Here is a 9,344-nt window from a genome sequence, read left to right as displayed (position 1 = left end):
TAGCAGAATTCATCCTTGGCTAGATTCTCTATTGAGCAACCTCATGATTCTCTTTCATCTAAAGTTGTTGCAGATTCATCCTTTGTCTGATGCCTGCAGGGTAGTGGGCTTTCTCCCCTATACTTCTCACATTTACAATCTTCACTTGGCTGAACATGGCACTTAATTTGCCCCAGGTTTGCCAGCAGAAACTGACATCGATTCCATAGTCCAAATCATCCTTTCTCTTGCTGTTTCGACCCAAAACAAATCCAATCAAATCCTCTGAGCTACTATACCTAGCCTAAAATCCATATTTGATTCAATCATATTGACTAAAATTCACAATGAGAGAGCCCTCTCCTGACCTAGTAGGGCTAGGTACCAGGTTAAGCGTGGTATGATGTTACCCTAGACCTACCTTCCCTCAGCCTGAGGTAGATTTAGGCCCTAACAACTTCCACCACCTACCAAAATGAATTCATTTGGAGGGAGGAGTCACAACTCCTATCTACTGCTTGAGATACTCAAATGGTTCTCTCTCCAATGGCTTGATAAGGATATCTACCAGTTTCTCTTTAGTGGGTACATATACAAGTTTGACAATGTTGGATGCAACTTGTTCCCTCAAGAAATGATACTTGATAGGAATATTATTAGTCTTTGAATGCATGACTGTATTTCTAGAGATGTTGATCTCACTTGTGTTGTCACACATTATTGGAATGGGATCAAACATATAAACTTGTATATCTTTCAAGGTTTTCTTCATCCATAGAATCTGCGTACAAAAAGTAGAAAAAACAATATATTCCGCTTCAACACTCGATAGAGAGATAGAGCCATGTTTCTTAATGACCCACGACACCAAGCATTCACCCAGAAAGGAAGCTACTCTAGAAGTACTCTTCTTGTCCTCAAGACTTCTAACCCAGTCCACATCTATGTAGGCCTTCAAACTGAAATCTTCACTCTTATCATACCACAATCCATACTCTGCTATACCTTGAAGATATTTGAAGATCCTCTTGACAACCACAACATGGCTTTCTCGTGTAAAAGCCTGAAATATGGCCACAATCCCCACTGCTTACATGATGTTTGGCCTTGAAGCTGTCAGATACAGTAAGCTTCCTATTATTGACCTATATTCAATCTTATTTACTGTTGGTGTTCCATCTTCTTTACACAATTTGTAGCTTGTAGTCATGGGCGTGCTGACATGTTTTCAACTTTCCCCTCCAAATTTCTTTAGAGTTTCCTTGAGATATTTGGATTGGGATATAAACACACATTATGGAGACTAAGTAATTTGCAGACCCAAAAAGAAGGACAGTTCTCCAATCATGGACATTTCAAACTTTGTTTGCATATAATTTTTAAATTTATTCCCTAACTGTTCCACATCGCTGCTAAATATTATATCATCCACATACACAACCACTATCAGTAGATGATTACCTTAAGATTTTACATAAATATTACTATCAACTGTGCCTTTCTTAAACCCTTGTTGTTGAAGATACATATCTAACCTTTCATACCAAGATCTAGGGGCCTGTTTCAAACCATGCATGGCCTTCTTTAGTTTTCATATCAACCCTTAATCGGAGGAGATTACAAATCCTTTTGGCTACTCAATGTAAACCTCCTCTTCTAAATCTCCATTGAGAAAGGAAAACTTCACATCCATTTGATATACCTTGATATTCTTATGGATGGAAAGAGCAAGAAAGATTCTTATAGCTTCCAGTCGAGCTACTGGTGCAAAGGTTTCTTCGAAATCTACCCCTTCTATTTGGGCATACCCTTTGCAGACCAATCGAGCTTTGTTCTTGATTACTTGACCCTATTCATTCAGTTTGTTCTTGAAAACCCACTTGGTTCCAATAACATTTTTCTCTCTCGGCCTTGGAACAAGCTCCCATGTGTCATTCTTTTCAATCTGGTCTACTTCTTCATTTATAACTTTCACCTAGAACTTATCTTTTCTTGACAAAGGTTCTTGGGTTCTATCTGTGATAATAGAGTCAAATGTGCATGACTTGTACTGCCCACAAGTCTCCTTCTGGTTTGGACACCTTGCCTTTGATCTCCAAGAATCTGACTCTTAGGATGTTCCTTTTGTACATACCTGGAGGGTGTCTTTGGCCTTGAAGATGTGCCTGCTTCCTCACCTTCACTGTCTGAATCTATTTCATTCAGATCGATGGACCTCAAATCTGACCTTTCTTCATCATCTAAGTTCATTTTTCTTTTAGAGGATTTAGGTTATGAACTTCATCTATTATTACGTCAATGCAATCCTAAATCTTCCGTGTCCTCTTGTTGTAAAAATTATATCCTTTGCTTCAAATACAATATTCGAGCAATATTACTTCATCAGCGCGTGAGTCAAACTTCGCAACATTCTTTTCATTCCTTTTAATGAAGCACTTGTGGTTGAAGGGAAAGTACCCCTAGAGTCCTTTGGGCTGAGACTCTACCAGACTGAAAATTGCTTATACAAAGAAACACACACACACAGCCATCTTTTTTACTTTTAAGCAAATTCTAATGTTTAGGGTACATACCTAAGGTCCTACGTCCGAGAAGACCGTTAGGGTGCAAACCCTTCTTGGAGTTCCCTTCTTCTTTCTCTGACCTGCAAGACAAACAAATCAAAGAACACAACAGTACATGTATAGAAGTTTATGTATAAATCATCTTTATGCTATAAAGTTAGTTATAAATAATCTTTAAGTAACTACTTTCATAAGAATTCATCACAAGAATCTCATAAGCATAAAGAAAGATTATTCGGGAACAAAGACGTGTTTCTTTATATATAAAGGCAAATAAAGTACATATATCGGAAAGATATCACCTGAACACCTTCAGCAGGCTCCAAGCAAGCTTCCTCCCGGATTCGTTCCAGCCTCCAGCCTTCAACAAGAGCTCCTTCCAAGTCTTACTCAATGATGATGTCAAGAATGAATGATCACCAATACACATGGAAACAAGGGTTTCCTATGCAAAATGGGGGAAGTGCAGGATGCACCAAGGACTTCAGACCTGGTCTAAGGGAAAAATCTCAGCATAATAATCTTGCTCTCCTTTCTCTCTCTCCCCTTGGCCTTCCCTTTGATGTCTTTTTATACCCTCTCCAAAGTAGTTTTTTAGTTAGGAGTTGGTTGGGAACAGTTGGGCCACGGGCACTAACAGGTGATCCAGCAGGTAAACCCGCGATCACCGCCCGAAAAAGAGGAAATTATATTTTTTTAAGTGTTTTAATAGATACACGCGGGTTGGGTATGACAGACCCGCGTGTACACGCGTTTAACACAGGGCAAAGTCGCGTACAGGGAATAAAACACTGTTTTTTAAATTTTTGGACCAGGTCTGGAAGGAGGGGTTGCCCTAGGCCATAAGTGCAGCATCACAAACCATAAGAGTGAGATTTGGAGCTATAACAACTTGCTCCCAAACACCTTGAGGTGTTTAACTAATGCAAGTCTTCCCTTCCATAACTCATAGGGAGTTTTATCACTATTAGGCCTAAGTTGAGCTCTGTTTGATAGATATACTATTTCCTGGGCTGATTCTCACCAGAAGTTGTGAGACACTCCTGCTTCATCTAACATTGTTCTGGCCATTTCCTCAATTGTTTTATTCTTCCTCTCTACTACTCCATTTTTCTTAGGAGTTCTAGCCACTAAGTACTACCTCCTAATGCTGTGCTCTTCACAGAATTCCTAAAACTCTCTTGAGGTGTACTCTCCCTCTCTGTCTGATCTTAAGAATTTTATCTTTAAATATTTCTCATTTTCTACCTAAGCTTTAAACTTCTTGAAATGATTTAATGCTTCCGATTTTTCTTTTAAGAGAACAATCCAAGTAGCCCCCGTGAAATCATCAATGAGCAACATGAAATACCTTTCTCCTTTCAATGTCTTTGCTCTAGTTGGGCCACAAATATTTGTGTGAATGAGCTCCAAAGGTTTGGATGAGTCAAACTCTTTCAATTTGAAATGAGTTCTAGTCTTCTTGCCAAACTGACATGACTTACAGATTGTGTTATCGAGATTTGACAGTCTTGGTAATCCTCTCACTACTCCCATATTTATTATTTTTATTAAATTATCAAAATTCACATGCCCAAGCCTCTTGTGCCATAGGCGTGCTTCACTTGTTTTTCTTAAATAACACTTAACCCTGAAATCGTTAAACACATATACATTATTATGGGTTCTGATTGTTTTTCCCACTAGTTTTCCATTCTTTATGTTGCAGATTTCACAATATTTAGATCGAAAGGTCACATCATAGCCATTATCACACATTTGGCTAACACTAAGCAGATTGTGCTTGAGACCTTCTACATACAACACATTTTGTGCTTCTATTTTTTGATCAAGACTCACTACACCTTTACCCTTGATTCTTGTTGGAGCATTGTTTCCAAAGGTGACATTGTTTCCTTCATCCTTTTACTTAAGAGAATGAAATTTTCTTTTGTCCCCAGTCATATGTTTGGAACAACCACTATCCACATCCCATTTGTTTCCTTGGTTATGAATTGATAAGGCAAGACCACACCGCATGCCTTCTTTAGTCTTTCGTTTCTAGCTCCCATTATCCTTCTGGATAACTGACTGTCTATCATATTGGGACTTAAACAAGTGTTCAAATCTACATCTGTGCTCACTTTCTTTGTGCCCACAATTATTACATTTGAAGCATTCTACTTCACTTATTAAGGGAGAGAAGGCATTTTGATTTCTAAGAGAGGAATATTAAGACTTAGAAATCCGATGTGTATTATTTTTTTTTATATTTTCATCTATTTCAACTTTGATCCTTTTACAATCAATGGCTTTGTGTCCAAAGATATGACACTTATAGAAGTGGACATAAAACAAATTGGCATGCCTATTGTTAAAAGAATTATGAGAATGAGCAGGAAAATACATTGGTCGTCTGACTGATTGGTTCATTCTCCATTCATTAGGGGAATTTTGAGATCTAAAATGGGCCTCCTAAAGAAATTATAAAACAATAGCGGAAATAATAAAATAAGATTAGATTACATCATCAAATTTTATAGGGAAAAAAGAAAAAACTATTTTTTGAACTCGTATTTTCAACTTATCTCCCTATTAGTTTACTCAAATTTCGAACGAAAACTCTCGTTGGATGCACAATTTGATTCCTCATCCAAGGAGTAACCATGTTGCATACTTTTGATGGACCCGGGTATATGAAAAACGTGATTGCAATCACATTTTTTCATGTATTTCTCATTTTTCGTGTAGAAGGGATCCATTGAAAGTATGCAACATGGGTACTCCTTGGATGAGGAATTAATTTTTTCATACAACAAGTACTTCTACTCAAAATTTCAAAAATCTTATGGAGATAAGTTAAATATACGAGCTGAAAAAGTAGTTTTATTATTTTATTATTTTTTAATTTTTTTACTTTTTTACTCCAAAAATGGTGAATCATCCCCCATGGTTGACATCATCATCCTGAATCCTATTGGTTCTTATAAAGTTTATTTTGGTTGTACTTTTTTCTTAGGAGGCCCATTTTAGACCTCAAAACTCCCCTAATGGACGGTCTCCTCTTTGTTTGGGTGCTCTTTTGTCTTCATTAATTATTTCATGATGCTTCTTCCTATGACTCTGTGGTTCTTCGAATCCTACGGACCTGAATTTTATCTTCCCAATGGAAGATTCTTGTGTCGTAGAGTATCCCAAACCAATTTTGATTCCTAAAGGTCTTTGACTATTCAGGATTTGATCTAGTTTCCTTGCCCCTTCAACAAACTTTTCATTTAGAACCTTCTCAGTCTTTGTTTTCTCAAGATCGGTTCTCAGAGAGACAACCTCTGCTTCAGGACTTTGATGAATCTATTCCCATTCTTGAATAAAGTCTTGAAGAACTTCTTCTTTTCATTTGGCCTCCTCCAACTCTACTTTCAAAGACAAAATATCATCTTTTCATATTTGTGACATCGTCTCCTTTTTTAACTTGAGCACCTCCAATTTAAATTACTTGTTCTCCTCTTCCAGTCTCTCACAGTTTCCTTGATTTTCTTTCAGTAAAAGGACTAGACTGTCCTTGGTCTTGATAGCTTCTTTAAGATTTTCTTTTTGATAGGCATACTCCTCATATTTAGAGTTCTACGTACCTTCCTTTGCAATCTGTAATTGTTCCTTCAACTGATTATTCTTCTTCCTTTCTTTCTTTAATTCACCGAGGGCACTGATAAGTTCCCCTTCAAGGTATTCTACTCATTTTTCTTCTTCCTCTTAAGATTCCATAATACCTTATTTCTTGGAGTCTGTTTCAAAGGCCATAAAAAGATACTTACCCGACTCATTCTATGATGAGTATTCATAGTCTGACTTTGATGCTAAATTATCTTCTTTGGAGTAGAACCCCTTCTTCTAGTAAGGTTTTTTCTTATGATGTATCTGAGACTTATTTCCAAATTTAAGAACTTCTTCCCTTTTAGCCTTTCTTTATAAGGGAAACTGGAAGAGAAATGTCCAACTTTTCCACAATTAAAACACTTAAAGGGAAACTTCCCTTTATATTTTCCTAAGCCACGCTTCAGTCTTCTGACTAGTTGAGACAACTCCTGATCAGATTCATAGATGGAGCAATATTGATGATATTTGTGCTCCTTGCCCTTTATGGATACTTTGAACACCGCTTTCTTTGGTTCAAACTCTTCTATTCCTACTCTCATCTCATAGGCTATGAGAGTACCACGCAGTTGATCCGTCTTGAGATCCTTTAAACTAGCCATTCCCTCAATAGCTGAGATTTTGGAATTAAATCTCATGGGTAAATATCTTAATATTTTATGAACGATCATATCTTCCTTTAATTCTTCACCAAGTCCTCTAATCATATTAATCACTTCATCAACTATGAGGAAGTATTATACTATGCTTTCGTTCTCAATATTTCAAACCTCATTCTGAAAGTTTGAAGTTTCACTTGCTTGACTTTGCCATCTCCTTCACCACACTGGTTAAGTTTTACCCACATTTCATTAGAAAACTTACAATGCATAAATTTTCAAGTTCTGATTGACTAAGACCAGTGATAATGGCATGCTTAGCTTTACCATTGCTCAGATATAATTTTTTCCCATCTACATTAGTGGGAGGAATACCAAGGACATTGTAGTCTACTGGTACTGAAGTCCAAACATCTACTCCTAGGGACACAAGATACACTTCCATTCTCACTTTCCAAAAAGCATATTTGGTCCTATCAAAGATTGATACTCCACTTGAGTAAACTTCTTGACTCTCATGCCTAGACATAATTCCTTATAGATCTACCTTCCATTGTTTAAATTGTTGTTGAAGGAACCCAGACTCTAATGCCAATTGTTGGAATAAGGAATTGCTAAGGGGTGGGGGGGGGGGGCGGTGAATTAGTAGTTAAGAAACTATTTTTTCTTTTTCTTACTATGATTACAATCTCTTATTATTATTATTTTTTAACTTGTGAGATCATTCATTCATAAAACAATGAACCAATAATATTTCAGACAGATATTCAAATAACAATCACATGAGAAACACACATTTGACACAATGTTTTTCATGTGGAAACCCAAAGGGAAAAAACCACCAATTTGTTGTTTGTTTTATGATGTAAATTAAGCACCCACTTAATTACATTTGTTTGTTTGTGAGCACCCACTCACAGGAGGCACCGACCCCCTTTGTTTAGCAAGCACCAACTTGCCAAGAGGCACCAACCTCTTTAGTATGCAGGTACCAACCTGCCTTTGGTTAGAAAGCACCAACTTGCTAAAGAGGCACCAACCTCTTTAGTATGTAGGCACCAACCTACCCTTGCCATTGTTCTACTATTTCATACAATTTTCAAACTGAAAACAAAGGCATACAATTATACAAGTAAAATACCAATAAATGGTTGTCTGTAGATTCAACTTCTGCACTCTGCTTTCTATGCTCACTTGCAGTAGATCTCCTCTTGCTGCTCATAACAACACTTCCTTTGCACTCTGCCTTCATTGTCAAGGGCTCTTCACTGACTTCTCTCCAACACTACCCTTGCCATTCTCCACACAACACACTCACTACTCTTGCTTCACTATCAAACAAAGTCCTCTTAGGTGCTTCAACCTCTCTGTCACTATGCGCTTCACTCACAGCTCAATACTCTCACACATCTGCTCAACACCCCAGTAGCTCAATGGAAGTTCTGAGTTTTGTTCCTGTGTTGCATTGAGCTCAATGTTGTCTCTGTCGCCATCCACACTGCCCGAGAGTGTACTCTTGGCATGACACTCCATTCTTCTATTGCATCACTCTTTACAAATTCTGTCGCTGCATTAAAACATAAGAATGGGCTTCGTTCACTTCACCATCTCACTGTGTGACTCTCCATGCTGATAATTTAATCTCAGTCCACCTGCACATTCCAATGAGACTCCCCATGCCTATTCATGGCTCACAGAGCTTGACTGTACTTCCGCATGGCTTCTCTGTTTTTCATTTATTTTTATAATACGTGCATAGGATATTAAAGATGGCTTTCTTTCAACATCGAGATAAGCCCAACAATTCTTTGACAGTAGCCATTACTCCTGTGACCAACTCCTCTGTTCCAAATTTAATCATGCAGTTGTCGTCCCATACACCTTTAACTCTATGTATTGCACTATATCAAAGCTTTGCCTTATCAGAACTTTATTCTTAAGAGACATTACAAAAACATCAAGTTCTGATGTCCTTGGCCCTTTTTTGTTTAGCCCCTTTTCACATCTCCACTATAGGATCGGGTGCAGTGACCAGAGGCTTAGCCTTAAGGCATTAAGTCATTTAGCATTCTGTCGGAGGCCTTTTTTCCTTTGTTATTTCTTTGTTCCCTTCTTTCTATTAGTTTCCTCTTGACTATGCACTAACACTTCGGAGCCCCTTCCATCGAAACCTTATCAAGCGTTACAAAGTGCCGACATCCTCAATCCTTTGATTATCGACTTCCGATATGATGTCATCACTGCCACGTGGTGAATCCTGAGTGGTGACATGTGTCACCCATATATGCCCCATTGGCCCCTCAAAATGCAAAAACAACCTGCCACGTTTCCTTTCATACCACTACGTCAACTGCCACTTGTCCCATATTAGAGCCAATCAGATCCTGCCATGTGTCCTTATCCAAGCTAATCACATGATGCCATGTGTCCTTATCAGAGCCAATCGTATGCTACCACGTGTCCTACTAGAGGAGAGAGAAAAGGGCTCCCCACCTTTGGTTTTGCGATGAATTCCTTTATTATTTCTCTTTTGGAATTCCTGATGGACTTTAACACTATCAATGTTTTA

Source organism: Pinus tabuliformis, chromosome 6 (genome assembly GCF_031772625.1).
Source record: "Pinus tabuliformis cultivar Carrire ecotype Pingquan chromosome 6, CPIR1, whole genome shotgun sequence".
NCBI lineage: Eukaryota > Viridiplantae > Streptophyta > Pinopsida > Pinales > Pinaceae > Pinus > Pinus tabuliformis.
This window is presented reverse-complemented; position numbering follows the sequence as displayed.